Below are 15,941 nucleotides of genomic sequence, written 5' to 3'. Positions count from 1 at the left end.
GAGGAAAGTTGGTCCAGCAGGCTAAGAGCAAAGATAGGGAGGAGGGACTTGGGGGAGAGGCGTCGTAAATGTGATAGGTGGAAAGAGGTCAAGGTGAGGGTGATAGGTCAGACTGGGGTGGGGTCGGAGATGTCGGGAAGAAGATTGCAGGTTAGGAAGGCGGTGCTGATTTTGATGGATTTGACTGAGACAGGCTGGGGGGAGGGGAAATGAGGAAACTGGTGAAATCCGAGTTCATCCCTTGTGGTTGGAGGGTTCCTAGCCGGAAGATGAGGCGTTCTTCCTCCAGCCGTCGTTTCGCTGTGGTCTGACGATGGATGGATGGACTCCTCCATCGTCAGACCACAGCGAAACGACGGTTGGAGGAAGAACGCCTCATCTTCCGGCTAGGAACCCTCCAACCACAAGGGATGAACGCGGATTTCACCAGTTTCCTCATTTTCCCTCCCCACAGCCTGTCTCAGTCAAATCCATCAAATTCAGCACCGCCTTCCTAACCTGCAATCTTCTTCCCGACATCTCCGCCCCACCCCAGTCTGACCTATCACCCTCACCTTGACCTCTTTCCACCTATCACATTTCCGACGCCCCTCCCCCAAGTCCCTCCTCCCTATCTTTTATCTTAGCCTGCTGGACCAACTTTCCTCATTCCTGAAGAAGGGCTAATGCCCGAAACGTCGATTCTCCTGTTCCCTAGATGTTGCCTGACCTGCTGCGCTTTTCCAGCAACACATTTCCATCTTTGATCTCCAGCATCTGCAGACCTCACTTTCTCCTGTTGTACCAGTGTCAGCCACAGCCTACGGTGACACTCCACCTATTACCACCTAGTAACGGCTCATGTTCTCACACCCACTCTGTCCCCGAGCAATGGCGTTTGGCCCAAGCTCCATACTGTTGCCATGGCAATGGCCTGATATGCCGTCCCAATCTCTGTTCCCTCACATCGGTCTGAAGATCGACAACTCTCTTCTGTTCCCCCAGCACCGAAGGACTCGAGGAAGACAGTAACATTGGGAGGTTATGATCGCAAGATGGAGAGAGAGTGAATGAGATTGGGGAAGGCAAGGACAGTGGAATTGAGTGTGTAAATGGGAAAAGGAGAGAGAAATAGCAGTGCAGTGTGAGAGCAGGAGGGATATATGGAGGGAAAGTGACAAAGGGAGCAAGTTGAATTCTGCTGAGAGCCAAGTTGGAGTGGGAGACCCAGAGGTGAAAGTAAGGACAGAGGGAGTTAAACCCAGCTCCTGAGCTCAGAGCGCGGTGCCCGCCAATCCCCGAGGACCAGGACTTGGGGCTGAGTCTGTCTCTCTCTAGCTCAGCTTCTCCAAAACAAAGACACACAACAACATCGGTCACTCTGCTGCTCGGCACACTTTAATGATCATTTTTATTGTTTACAAATGGAAGTGATGGATACAGTCAGTGGGATGGTGCCTTTTCTCACTGGCCCCTGAGTTGTGAGAAACATTGAAATGTGTCCCTGTAACCTCCCTGTAGGATAAGGATGGACAAACCAGCGCTATCCTCAGCCTGTTTCCATAGTGACAGGCTGCTCCATCGCTGAAACACTGAACTGAAATGAGAAAATCCCGGATTCTGTGATTAATGAGGGAATTTGATGGATGGATGGATTTGGGTGAAGGGATATTTCAGCACATTCTTCAGCTGCTGCCTGAACTTAGTCTGGGTCACGGCATAAATCGCGGTGTTTGTGCAGCAACTGAGGAGCTGTAGCATGAAGCCCAATTCCTGCACAAAGCCATCGAGATACACAGACGCATGCCCAATCCAATACATCCGCATCCATATAGAATACAGCATTAAGGTTGACCATAACAGGATGAAATTGGCCGAGATCACAAACAGTAAAATGATGGATTTTTTTCGGTTTCTCATTTCAGTATCAGACTGAGCGTCCCCATTGGCGTGAGCGCGGAGTCTCCTGCGGGCTCTGCTGGTCACTACAATGTGTCTGATGGTGAGAACATTGAGCAGCAGAACCTGGAGAAATGGGAGCCCCGGGGTTAGAATGTGGTGGAGGAACTCGATTGTGGCCCAGACACTGGAGTATGCAACAGCGGCTGGTACACCACAAAACCAGGGGGAGTTCCCCAGCCAATACCAAACTGTGAGCATAAAATACCAGGAAATGTTCTTTAAACAGCTCAGCACAGTCACTGCTCCCAGAACCACAGCCGCCGTTTTCTCACTGCAATATTTACTTTTCAGCTTCTGGCAACAAATTGCCACAAACCGATCAAAGGTGAAAGTGACGGTGAACCAGACAGAGCAGTCAGTGGCTGCATAAAGCAGGACGGCGTGGATATTACACACGGGGACGGAGTCCCTCAGGAAATAAAACTGTTCCTCATAAACAATGGGAATGTGTCTCAGGATCAGGTCGAGGATAATGACCAGGAGATCCGCCGCTGCCATGGCCCCCAGGTAACGTCTGACACATGGAGACAATCCACAATCTTTATAAAGCAGGACGTAGATGGTCACTACGTTAACTGTGAGGAAGGAAAACATACCCATTATCCATCAGCCTGGAGGCAAAGGGACCCGTTTGATCGGGGACCCAGTGAGATTTTCAAATGTGTCCATGTATTCAGGGATTTATTAAAGTAATTGGAGCTGGAATAACAAATGGGGCGGTTGGAATTACTGACAAAAATGTGACATAAACCACAAGAAACCCTCCCTCCCCAAATACACAGAGACACATCCATAAGGACAGATGGTTTCTAGAACATTCCCACACACTCGCTCACTCGAGAGCAGACACAGGTCACTCCTTCCCAGTTCCTAATACGGAGGATGGAAAAGTTGCTGTCCTGAAGGATTCTCTCCCAGTTTCCTGAAGACAAACGGAGTTTGGGAATTCGTGTATTTTGGTCTAAATTGTGGTCGATCCTGTGTCGTGGAGAAATGTAAACGTAGGGAAAACGCATTCACCGCTTTAACTGCCTGAGGGGCCTTTGGAACAGTGTCTCCTTCTCCCTGGAACGGGATCTCTTCCCTCGGGATCTTATCGTTTGTTCAATTCACTGACGTCCGGCCGTTCACAAACAATGTCAGGGACAGAACGTTCCGGGGAATGTCAGTTATAGAATGTCGGGGACAGAACGTTCCGGGGAATGTCAGATATAGAATGTCAGGGACAGAACGTTCCGGGGAATGTCAGTTATAGATTGTCGGGGACAGAACATTCCGGGGAATGTCAGTTATAGAATGTCAGGGACAGAACGTTCCAGGAAATGGCAGTTATAGAATGTCGGGGATAGAACGTTCCGGGGAATGGCAGTTATAGATTGTCGGGGACAGAACATTCCGGGGAATGTCAGTTATAGAATGTCAGGGACAGAACATTCCGGGGAATGTCAGTTATAGAATGTTGGGGGCAGAACGTTCCGGGGAATGGCAGTTGTAGACTGTTGGGGGCAGAATGTTCCAGGGAATATCAGTTATAGAATGTCAGGGACAGAACATTCCGGGGAATGTCAGTTATAGAATGTTGGGGGCAGAACGTTCCGGGGAATGGCAGTTATAGACTGTTGGGGGCAGAACATTCCGGGGAATGTCAGTTATAGAATGTTGGGGGCAGAACGTTCCAGGGAATATCAGTTATAGAATGTCAGGGACAGAACGCTCCAGGGAATGTCAGTTATAGAATGTCAGGGACAGAACGTTCCAGGGGATGACAGTTATAGAATGTTGGGGGCAGTACGTTCCGGGGAATGTCAGTTATAGAATGTTGGGGACAGAACATTCCGGGGAATGGCAGTTATAGAATGTTGGGGGCAGAACTTTGCGGGGAATGTCAGTTATAGAATGTTGGTGACAGAACGTTCCGGGGAACCCCTTGACCTGTCCATCACCTTTACCCATTATCCACCCCACCAACATGATGTACTGTGCCTGGGCACACTGTAACATTAATGGGATGAGAGACGGAGGGTCCAATCACAGGGATGGAAACTAAAGACATTGCCAGATCAGCTGAAATGGTTAGATATACCACATTCTCAATAAACCTCACAGAACTAGCCCAAACACCATACACCCAGAGGAGATATCTGTTCACTGTGGAACACTGTCCAGACCAGACAAGCGGACTGCTCAGTACAACCCAGCAATCTGTCCAGATTTATCCATTACACTGGTCAATATAATCCAGTGATCTGTCCAGAGTGGAACACTGCGCAGACCACAATAGTGCATTGATCTATAAACCCGGACTAGATATCTGTTCAGCACGGGGAGCTGTGCAGACCACAGCAGTGCATTGATCTATAAACCCGGATTAAATATCTGTCCAGCACCAGGAGCTGTGCAGACCACAGATGGGCACTAATTTATGAACCTGAAATAAATACGCATCCAGCATGGGAAACTGCACAGACCACATCATTGCATTATCTATAAACCTCAACCAGATTGACTGACCAGCACAGCGATCTGTGCAGTGATCACCCGTGAATTAATTTGCAAACCAGGAGCAGTTACCCTCCCAGCATGTAGGACTGTCTACACCACCCCAGTGCATTGATCTGGAAACCAGGAGCAGTTACCCTCCCAGCATGTAGGACTGTGTACCCCACCCCAGTGCATTGATCTGGAAACCAGGAGCAGTTACCCTCCCAACATGTCGGACTGTGTTCCACACCCCAGTGCATTGATCTGTAACCCAGGAGCAGTTACCCTCCCAGCATGTAGGACTGTGTACCCCACCCCAGTGCATTGCTCAGTAACACTGTGTAGATCCCTGTCCAGCGTGGGGAAACTTACAGCCCGGGCTGGAAGTGACAGGATGTGCAGCTCCCATCCATTTACAGCTCCATATCTCCATTGTGCCCTGACAACGGGGTGCTGTGGGTGTGAACATCACTGCCAGGGAGGGATGGCGGGGGAATCAGTTTAAATATCATCACATGGGAGGGGTTTGGGAAATAGACAGAGATGAGGATACTGAGAGACAGTGTCTTGGAAGGATTTGTTTCCAGGTTTCAGAATGCTGAAATGTAGACACTTCAATAGCATCCTGTAACATGAGCCTGTCTTCCCTGGAAAGATGGGAAAACGTGATATTGGTGTGAGTTCAGATGATGGAGAGTTTTGGATGAGCATTTGTTCCACAGCTTTTTAAAGACACTGATGTCTTTAAAAGGCCAATGGGCACACGGTTGAGCTTTCTCAGTTTGGAGCTGCCCTGCATAGTTTACCCCGAGCATGACAGATAAGGGACAATTACACCACGGTTTGTCAGGGGCATGTAGGTCCTGGTGGATGGGCTAGTACAGAGGGGGATCATTCTCTTCCCAGAGGGGGCGACACCACCAGACCCACCGAGCATGGTCTGAGCTCACCACCCAGCTCAGTGCAGTTTCTGCGGTCTGAAGAAATGTCCAGCAATACAGGACAAGTATCAATAACCTTCCCCGCTCTGTCAGGATAAGGGTCACTGTATTCTCTCTGCTCCCTCACACTCACTGTATAACCGTTATAGCACCTACCTCCGAACAAGGCTCATGGTCCACCACTCTCACTGCCGCATGCTGCACCTTCTCTCTCTGTCTCTGTCTCTCTCTCTCTCTCTCTCCCTCTCTCTCCACCCCTCCCTCCACTTCACCCCCACACTAATAACACTGCATGGATACAACACTGTGTACTGAATCCCTGCGGACACCTCACCATGACCCCCTCTCCACCTACACTAACACTAACAGCAGGACCACCCACTCCCACCCTCACTCTCTCCCTCCCCTTCTCCCATTCCAAGAGAAACAGCCTGGAATAGGTCAGAAAGGGCCAAGCCATGTGATGGAGTTCCCGATATCCTTTCCCTCCCCCCCCTCCCCCCGCCATGTGGGAGGACCCTGGTATGAGCCGGAGAGGACAGGGACAGGGATTCTGAAACATGCACGTCCCACCGACCGAGTAAGGAGCAATGCTCAGTGAAGGGCAATTCTCAATTTAAACCCACTGGCAGTTCCGTTTTCCCCCTGGCACAACTTAGAAGCCGTGGCCCTGATGCCATCTCCCTTTTGTTTTGCGCTGGTACAAATGGAATCCCGACGGTCTCGGTGGGCAGGAGAGTGGGCTCACAGCACATCGTCACCCCCACCTCCCAGGAAGGGAGCACCGAGACTCCCTCCTACACCTCCCCCTGTAAACAGCTCAGATATTGAAACTGATCTGTGATAATTACTGCTCTCCCCACTTGTCCTGACATCTTCAACAATCTGTGCTCATATACACCCAGGACCCTCTGCTCCTGCAGCCCCTTTATAATGGCACAGCCTGTTTTAAACTGTCTTTCATTGTCTTTCCTACCAATGTGTATCACCTCAAACTGCTCTGCATTGATCCCCATCTGCCATAAAGATGAACACTACACCAACGTGTGATTGTCCTGTTAGAGTTCCACTCTCTCCTCCATAGACTTCAGAGTTCTTCCAGGTTCGGTGCCATCTTCAAACATTGAGATTGTTATAGCGTCACAGTCGCCATGAAACAACTAAAATCCTGCCCCACACACATGAGTGTGAGCAATTGAAATACTGCTATATTCCCATGGACAAAGTAAAATAATGACATGCTGTCAATGGAGCAACAAAAGTCCTGACGCATACGAGACGGGAGTGGATGAATTATTGACAAACCACAGAGCAAGGGAAATCCGGACAAGTTCCACTTATCTATATTCATCAGGGTATAATGTGATGAAGTTGAAAGTTGAAAGTGTACTATCCCTTCAAGAGAGAGGAAATGCTGTTCTGAACTGAGAGATTACAAGCACCTGTGATACGAGAGGATGGCGGACTCAGACACAATATATTGCTATAGAGCTGGAGTCATGTAATAAGCAGTTAAGAGAAAGGGAGTCCCAGAGTTGTGCATAATTGGTGTAAAATGTTCACTTTCAGAGTGAAAAAATAAATTGATGTGTTTTATTTAAGCAGTGGAATTTGACAGATCTGTCCCTCATATTTTAACGTTTACAAGGCGAATTGAGTATTTCTTTATGTTTCATTTAAATTGCCAGATGAGCCTCACGCTGTGTCCTCACCATCGCTGTGTGTGTATCTGTGTGTCTCTGTGTGGGGCAGGTCTGGCAGTCTCTGTGGTGCTTAAATGATGCAATGCCACTCTCTGCTGGCCTCCACATGCCACTGCACATGCATTGGCAGAGGGTGAAAACCAACAGGGATTCATTCAAAGATGGGGCGGGAGAGGGCAGCTGCTCACAGCACCATCCAAACTGATGTCTTATCCATGGACTCATCTAAATGCCCTTTAAACGTTGTAACTGTCCCTGCTTTCACCACTTCCTCTGGAAGTTCATTCCACACACAAGCCAGCTTCTGTCTAACATAATTACCTCTCATGACTTTCGTAAATCTTTTTTCCACGCATCTTAAAAATCCCTCAGTATTGAATCCCCAACTCTAGAGAAAAGACATCAGTCCTTCAGCTTCTCTGTAAACTTCATTATTTTATAAACCTCTGTAAAGCTACTGCTTAATCTCATACTCTCCAGTGAAAAAGTCCCAGCCGATCCAGCCTCTTCTTCTCGCTCACTCCCTCCTTTCCCAGCACCATCCAGGTTAATCTCTTCTCCATCCTCTCCAGCTTAATAATATCAAGGTCAGTAATATCAAATTGAATAGTCAAGGTGTTTTCTAAGGTACGGGGAGACCAAAACTAGAGGACATAGGCTTAAGGTGAGAGGGGAAACATTTGGAAGTGTCCTAGGGGCAGCTTTTTCACCCAGAGGGTGGTGTGCCTAGGAATGAGCGGGCAAGGTGACCAGACTGGACACAGTATTCCAGAAGAGGTCTCACAAATGTCCTGTACAACCACAACATGATATCCCAATTCCGATATTCAAAGGTCTGTCCTATGAAGACATATGTGTTAAACACCTTCATAACCACACTATCTATATGAGATGCAAATTTTAAAGAATTAAACCTGACGGCCAAGGTTTCTGTTCTACAGCACTGCCAAAGGCTCTACTTTTAATTGTACAGGTCCGGCTGTTGTTTGATTTACCAAATTCAATACCTCACATTAATCGAACCTAAACTCCATCAGCCACACCTCAGCCCAGTGTATGATATTACTGTCACCTCACCCTCCCTCTTCAATTTTAAAACGCCCATCCGTCTCCAGGATGCCGACACACTCCGGCCTTGGTTTTCACAAAGTCCCTGAGCTTGGCATGCCTTGTATGGTTAGGGGGAGGAGGGACAGGTTGCAGACACAGTCAGTGGGGAGGAGAGGCTGGACAGTAATCAGCGGCCTTGTGTCATTTCATGGTTTTAGGAAAAGGGGAGTCGCACGTGAGAGTTGGGTAAGAGTGATCGGTGTTTTGGGGTCAGAAATTAAGCTTCGTATCTGGTGTTCAGTAATAAATATCTATTTGAGACCCTTCATTGGGCAGACTGTGTATGCAGGATTTCTTTCCCTAATATTTCAGATTACAGACAATAGCAATTAAAGATGTTAATAGTTAATTTCGATAGCATAACACGTACACTCACTATCCTACAGTTGAGACAAATATCTTGCATTTGTTTAATAATACAAAGTGTTGTTTGTAATTCAGTAATGGTAACCTGATTATAATAAATCCACACCAAGATGAAAGTGGGCACGAAAATATGACCCAAAATCTGGGTATAGTAGTGTGGTGGGTAGTGTCCCTGTCTCTGAGCCAGAGCTCTGGATTTGATTCCAATTCCTGAACTTGTGTTGTAGTGTTCCTAGCTCTGGGCTAGAAGGCCTGGATTCAAGTCCTGTCTGTTGCAGCGGTATGTCCCAGCATGTCAGGATAGTCTGATGAACAAACACACAGGAGAATAATGTTACAGCTTTATGGGTATTGCTGAGTGATGATAGTATCCCTACCTCCGGGCACAAAGGTCCAGGCATAAAGCCCACAGAAGTGTCTCAGAATACATCTGAACAAACTGATTAAAATGTACGTAAAATTGTGACTTGATGGAGAAGGAAGAGGTGTCAGTATTGCATTTCAGAATTTAGACCCAGGATGACTGAAAGTACAGCCATTCGTGTTGATTGGGGTCACATATTGCAGCAGTAAAGGTTTATAAAATCAAAATGGCTATGGATAGGGTGAGTAGTCAGGGGTTTTTCCCCAGGTTAGGGGCATCCAAAACTAGAGGGCATTGGTTGAAAGTGAGAGGAGAAAGGTTTTGAGGAGGCCTAAAGGGCACCTTTTCACGCAGAGGGTGGTGTGCATCTGGAATGAGCTGCCAGAGGAAATGGTGGAGATGGTACAACTACAGCATCTGGGTACTGAGAGACCTGGCGAGCTTTTCCAGCAATTTCTGTATTTCTTTAAAAATGCATTCAGTTCAACACAGGTATTCTGAATAAACTAAACATTTTTATTTTTTAATGACGCAGGGACATATAAACATATCTTCAAATTGACCGATACCATTTTCTGCGAATGGTATGGCTCTGTGTATGACAGCAACAATGATGCACCACATGGAACAGGGAATGTGATGGAGACATAGTTTGGACAATGTACAAGGAAACCTCACATGGTCCAGTTTGGGTGAGGATGACATTACTGTGTGATTCAACTCAGAGAGGGAGAAAATGTAATCTGCCCGAGAAGAAACAGCCGATTGCACTCTCTCTCCTTCATTGTTCCTCATCACAGCAATGTGTGCGAGCTAACAAAAATCCTCTACTATCATCGTTACCTTTTTTATTTTTATAGTATCCCTGCAGTGTTGAAACATGCCCTTCGACCCAACAAGTCCATACCAACTTTCCCAACCCATTTCCCTATATTTACTCCTGACTATTGCACATAACCTAGAAATGCCTGAACACTACGGACCAATCCACCGAACCTACACAGTTTGTGGTAGGAAACTGGATCACCCATTAGAATCCCACACAGACAAGGGGAGAATGTACAAACTTCACACAGACAGTCACCCAAGGCTGGAATCAACCCCAAGTCCCTGGTGCTGTGAGGCAGCAGTGCTAACCACCGTGCTACCCTTTGGATGATACCTAACCAGAATTCACTGGAATCTACTCACTGCCTAAAGCAAAGGGAATTCAGCCAAATCCAACTCTCCCAGGATGAAATCCCATTGCTAGCAGCTTGTGTGAGTACAATATCTTCAGAAGCAGAGTAATGTTTTGGACAATCTCACAATTTTTCCTTTGTCATGAGTTCCAATAATATTTGGACCAAGTTCTTTCAAGTTAAAATTGCAGAGATTTTGTGTGTGTGTGTGTGTGTTTATATGTGTGTGTGTGTGTGTGTGTGTGTGTGTGTGTGTGTGTGTGTGTGTGTGTGTGTGTGTGTGTGTGTGTGTGTGTGTGTGTGTGTGTGTGTGTGTGTGTGTGTGTGTGTGTGTGTGTCAGCATTTTTAGAAATGGAAGTATTTATTATATAATTGCAATACCCAAACAGTTTGCCATTCATCTTTCCATCATAGTTTGAGTAACATTGCTCTGGATCATAAACGTGTTGTTTTAGCAGATTAAAGAAACTAGCCTGACTTTTTCCTAAAACTGACCCTGACCCAGCCTGAGACCGATATGATCGGCCATATCACCGACCTGGTTACATTTAACATTTGTTGTGAGTCGTGGAGGAGTGGGACTAGAAAAGGAAACAGTGACCCAAAAAGCTGGGGAACTATAGACCGCTGAGCCTGATGTCAGTGGTGGGTAAGTTGTTAGAGGGGATTCTGAGGGATAGCATTTACATACATTTGGGAAGGCAAGGGCTGATCGGAGTAGACAACGTGGCTTTCTGCATGGGAAATCATGTCTAATTAATTTGGTTGAGTTTTATGAAGAGGTGACAAAGAAGATTGATGTAGGAAATTTGGTAGATATTGTCTATATGGACTTCAGCAAGGTGTTCATTTAAAGAACAAAGACCAAAGAAAACTTACAGCCCAGGAACAGGCCCTTCGCCCTCCAAGCCTGAGCCGAACTTAATGTACTGTCTAAATCTGTCAGTCAATTCCTAAGCATCTGTCTCCCTCTGCTCCCCACCTACTCATGCATCTGTCCAGATGCATCTTAATGAATCTACTGTGCCTGCCTCTACCACATCTGCTAGCAACGCGTTCCAAACGCCCACCACCCTCTGTGTGAAGTACTTACCGCGTGTATCCCCCTTAAACTTTCCACCCCTCACTTTGAAAGCACGACCTCTCGCTATTAAATCCTTCACCCTGGGAAAATGCTTGTCTCTGTCCACCCTGTCTATACCCTTCATGATTTTGCAAACTTCAATCAGGTCCCCGTCCCCCCCAATCTCCTTTTTTCTAGTGAAAATAAACCTAACCTACTCAGTCTCTCTTCAACGCTAGTATTTCATTCTGATTGGTAGACAGATTAGTAAGTTTCAATCACATGGGATACAGAAGAAACTAGTCACAAATGGCTTGAAGGGAGAGGGATATTTTCTAGACTGGAGGCTTGTCAGCAGCAGTGTGCTGCAAGAAACAGTACTGACTTCATTGCATTTCATCATTTATGTAAAGGATTTAGATGTGAATATTGGGGCCATAGTTAGTAAGTTTACAGATTACATCAGAAAGGTGGTGTAGTGGATTACCTCAGAGTACAACGAGACCACAAATAGATGGGACAAAGGGGCAAGGAGTGACAGATTAAGTTTAATTTAGATAAAGACGAGGTTTTGCAATTTGGGAAGGCAAATCAGGGCAGAAATTATACACTTAATGATAAGGTCCTGCGGAGTGTTGTAGAACAAAGGGACATAGGGCTGCAGGTACATTGTTCCTTGAAAGTGGAGTCGCAGGTCAACTTGGAGGTGCAGAACACATTTGGCACATTTGCCTTAATCAGTCAGAGCATTGAGTATAGGAGTTGTGGTAGCATGTTGCATCTGTACAGTATGTTGGTGAGGCCACTTTAAGAATACAACTCGGTTTTCTGCAGAAATGACTTAGACGAATGTTCCAGGACTGGAGGTTTGAGCTTTAGGGAAAGACTGATTAGTTTGAGGTGTTTCCACCTGGAGTGTCAGAGGGTGAAGGGTGACATTATAGAGGTTTATAAAATCATCAGGGGCATGGATATTCTGAACAGCCACGTTCTGCTTTCCAGGATAGGGGAGTCCAGAACAGGAGAGCATAAGTTGGAGGGGCGAGGGCGAATGATTTAGAAGGGACCTGAAGTTAAATGTTTCACACAGAGAGTGGTGTTTGCACAGAAAGTGCTGTCAGAGGAAGTGGTGATGGCGGTTACAATCGCACATTTAAAACATATCTGAAAGACGAGGGATATTCACCAAACGCTGGCAAATGAGATTAAATCAGATTTGAGACGGGTCTGTGTCCGTTCTGCATGACTCTCTGATTCTATAAAAGGGATGATGAAAAATTCTGAAAGGGCCATTCAAGTCGGAATTCTCTTCACTGGAATTTTATCGTGCCTCTAAGTTCACATTGATTGAAAGTGAGTTAGGTAAATATTTGACAGAGAAGTGAGTCATGCACCATGGGACACAGGCAGGAAAGTGGGGCTGAGACTACAACCTGATCAGCCACAATCTTACTGCCTGGTGGAGAAGGCTCAAAGTATCTAATGTCCCACTCCTGCTCCTCAGTCCCATGTTTCTGTGTTCCATTCAGCCCCTCATACCTGCTAGACAGGAACAGTTGGAGGCTACGTACTCCTATAATCTGATGCAAAGAAACAGAGGAGACCATTCAGCCTCTCAAGACTGTTACACATGCTTTGAGGTGATTTGAGAAATGCAATTGGAAAACACAGACTGGGTATGAAAGAGGCCTAATCTCTCTTCAGAGAGTTTTCCCTCTCTGCAACTTGTGCTTCATTTGTTGGTCATGTTGTAGACCCAGATTCACTGAGAATGCAGCCACTATACCGCACCCAGCGATGGTTCACAAACTTCTCTGGGCTTCCTGAATGCAAAATTTAATAACAAACATTCATTAAAATAATTCCCACTAACTTTCCAATAACAGAATGGGAGAACATCAGAAGCAGGGGCAAGTCGTTCACTCCCCAAGCCTGCCTTGTCCTTCACTAAGATTGTGGCTGATCTGCTCTCGGTCTGAAATCCTCTTTAATGCCCAATTCCTCATAGCCGTCGCCTCTCTGACAGGTCAATATCTATCTACCTCCTCTTCAAATACTTTCATCTTGCTCCCCAACACTCTTGAGAAGAGAAATCCTGGCATCCAACACCACCTGTTTGAAGAAAACACTTACTGCTCCTGTATCATGGATTATTGATATGAACAAAAGGGGTTGACACACGGGTTCAGGTAAAAATGACCGGCCCTGATATCAAAGCAGTGGTTAACTTCTGTTGACATCAAGGAGCTTAACAAAACTGAACTTAATGGAAATCAAAGTAAACTCTCCAGTGTTTGGAGTCAAACATGGCACAAAGGAAGATGTTCATCATCTCAGTCCTGTGTCACCTCTGTGGGAGATCCGCAGGGTAGCTTCATCTTCACAAACATCTTCAGTTGCTTCATCAATGTCTCCCCGTCCCCAACCTCTCCACCATAAGATCAGAAGTGCGGATGGTCATTGAAGATTCGACAAGGTTCAGAACATTTTATGCCCTGTCAGCTCCTGAACTGGTTTGTGTCCATGTGCAGCAAAACCCAGACTCCATTGAGACTTGTGCTGTTCAAATGTCTGTAACATTCATGTAAAATCACTGCCTGACACTGCCACAGTAAAACAAGAGTTCATTAGCACCTAACGTTGGTTTCACAGGAATATGAGGAAGCCATTCAGCCCATTGAAACTATTGGAGAAGAAGAGGGACAGCCCATTCAGTGGCTGCAGCCTATTACTCAGTAAGGGAAGGAGTCTAGTGTGATGGGCCACACCAGAACCCCTCGAAAATATTTGAAGGCGGTAGCCTTGACTGTAATGTTTTCGTATTTTAAAGGAAATGTAAACTGTCTGTTCCAGATGTAATGTTACTGGTCAAACTACTCGGTGCGAAGCAAAACACCATTTATTTAAACACGGAAGATTAAATAAAACTAAAGAAAGAGGAATTTAGAATAACATAATTCGATAGGACAACTTAACAGAATAATAGATCTAGGAGCTATTACAAATGAACTAGTCCAACATAGGAAATTCCCATAAACACAGCCATTGGCAAAAGGAACATTCAGGAATTGGAAACAGCATCAAGAGAAAAGTCAGAAAGAGTAGCAGCCAGGAGACATTCCATGAAGCTTCCATCTCTGTGGAGACCACTATAGTTTTTGATGTTACTGAGAAACCAAAACCCAGTGATCCTAATCTGTGAGAGCTGGCCACACCCATTCAGGTTGCATAAAAATAAACCTAAGGACTTGCTAGCTGTTTACGCAAGTGGTCTTAACTAGCCAGATTGGTAACGGTCGTTCAATCTCTCTCATAAAAGAAACCAGGACAAAACAAATCTCTTAAAGCTGCAGCACCATCACACTTGTCAGTACATCGAGCTGTCAAACAGGAACCAGGGAAACCCAGTCAGGCCCTTGGCCCTGTCCAATCTGACAAGGAAGAAGCCAATCAGTCCCTTTAGTCACTTATACAAGAACAGTGGAAGGCCATTCCCACTTCAAAACACTTACACGGGGGCAGAATGTGGTAATTGATCCTGATTCCTGATGAATGTCTTATGCCCGAAACGTCGATTCTCCTGCTTCTCGGATACTGCCTGACCTGCTGTGCTTGTCCAGCAATCGAATCACTACTCTGATCTCCAGCATCGGCAGTCCTCACTGTCTCCAGATTGTTGCTCTAACATGATGACCAAGTAGAGCAGAGGCTGCACAGACAGACTGCTCCACGTTGTTCCTCCTGGCTCCGTTGCTTATCAGACACACGTGGGACTTTAACATGGTTTTCTAGCGTGAGCAGGGAAGCCATATGTCTTCTGTGAAGTCTCAAGAAGGCATATTTCATCTCCAAGAAGACAGCCTGGTGTTCTCCATGCAGGGCGGAAGCTGGTGAGTATGGCTACCTATTCCAGATAGAAGGTATTTTGGCTGCTGTTGTGGATTGGGGCAACATGGCGTTCTATATGGCTTCACACGCTGACTGGACAGTAATGTGGGGAGAGTTAATTTAGGCATATAAACTATTAGGAAAGTCACATTAGACTAATAAATGGACTCTCTAAGTTCAAGTAATGCTGATCTTGTCGAGTACACGTCCTGTTCAGTGTAACCCATATGCCTTACTCTGTGTAAGCCTATTTCCACCTTATGATCTGTCTGGCCATGCTTACTATGATCTTCCTCCAGTGCTCATAAATAGTTTTCCCCTGTACTGAGGTACACGTGGCAATAGATCAAATCAATGAATCCTGGGTAAAGTATGGAATTTCTCTCCCTGTCAATGTATCTTTTGGAAATAAGTGATCGCTGCCACTTCTCGTGTTTCAGCATCACCATTTCTTCGTCTCTCACAGCTCTACAGATTAAACACTCAGCTTGTTTACTCTATCCTCATGTTACAATCATCCGTGTCTGTGGTAAGAAGATAATTCCTTACAAAGGAGACCAAATCTGTACAGAGTGACCCTAATACTCTCTCAGCAAGGCTCTACAACAGCATGAAGATAGCTATACTTATGTACTCGAATCATCTTACAATGAAGGACAGCATACCATTCACTGCACCCATTACTTACACAGGGTTTGATTCAGACCGGTCAGCATAAACTTGTGAGTGGGACATCATGCTTCCCAAATTAGTTAGAATCCTTTAGTGAAGTGACCAAGAAGATTGATGAGGGCAGCGCAGTAAACGTAGTCTCTATGGATTTCAGTAAGGCCTTTGATAAATTTCCACCTGGCAGGCTGGTCTGGAAGGTTCCATCACGTGGAATGCTGGGGGGACAGACC

At 46.0% G+C, this 15,941-nt stretch overlaps 1 pseudogene; it reads right to left on the bottom strand.

The window, feature by feature from the left end:
* Nucleotides 1–1,605: 1,605 nt before the first annotated feature.
* LOC148142376 (putative G protein-coupled receptor 139) overlaps nucleotides 1,606–15,941 on the bottom strand; it is a 56,249-nt pseudogene continuing 41,913 nt past the window's right edge.

Source organism: Chiloscyllium plagiosum, unplaced genomic scaffold (genome assembly GCF_037043375.1).
Source record: "Chiloscyllium plagiosum isolate Xiang-an unplaced genomic scaffold, Cpla_swu_hap1 HiC_scaffold_29, whole genome shotgun sequence".
NCBI lineage: Eukaryota > Metazoa > Chordata > Chondrichthyes > Orectolobiformes > Hemiscylliidae > Chiloscyllium > Chiloscyllium plagiosum.
The sequence above is the reverse complement of the archived record's forward strand: the minus strand, read 5'-3'. Positions and strand labels throughout refer to the sequence as shown.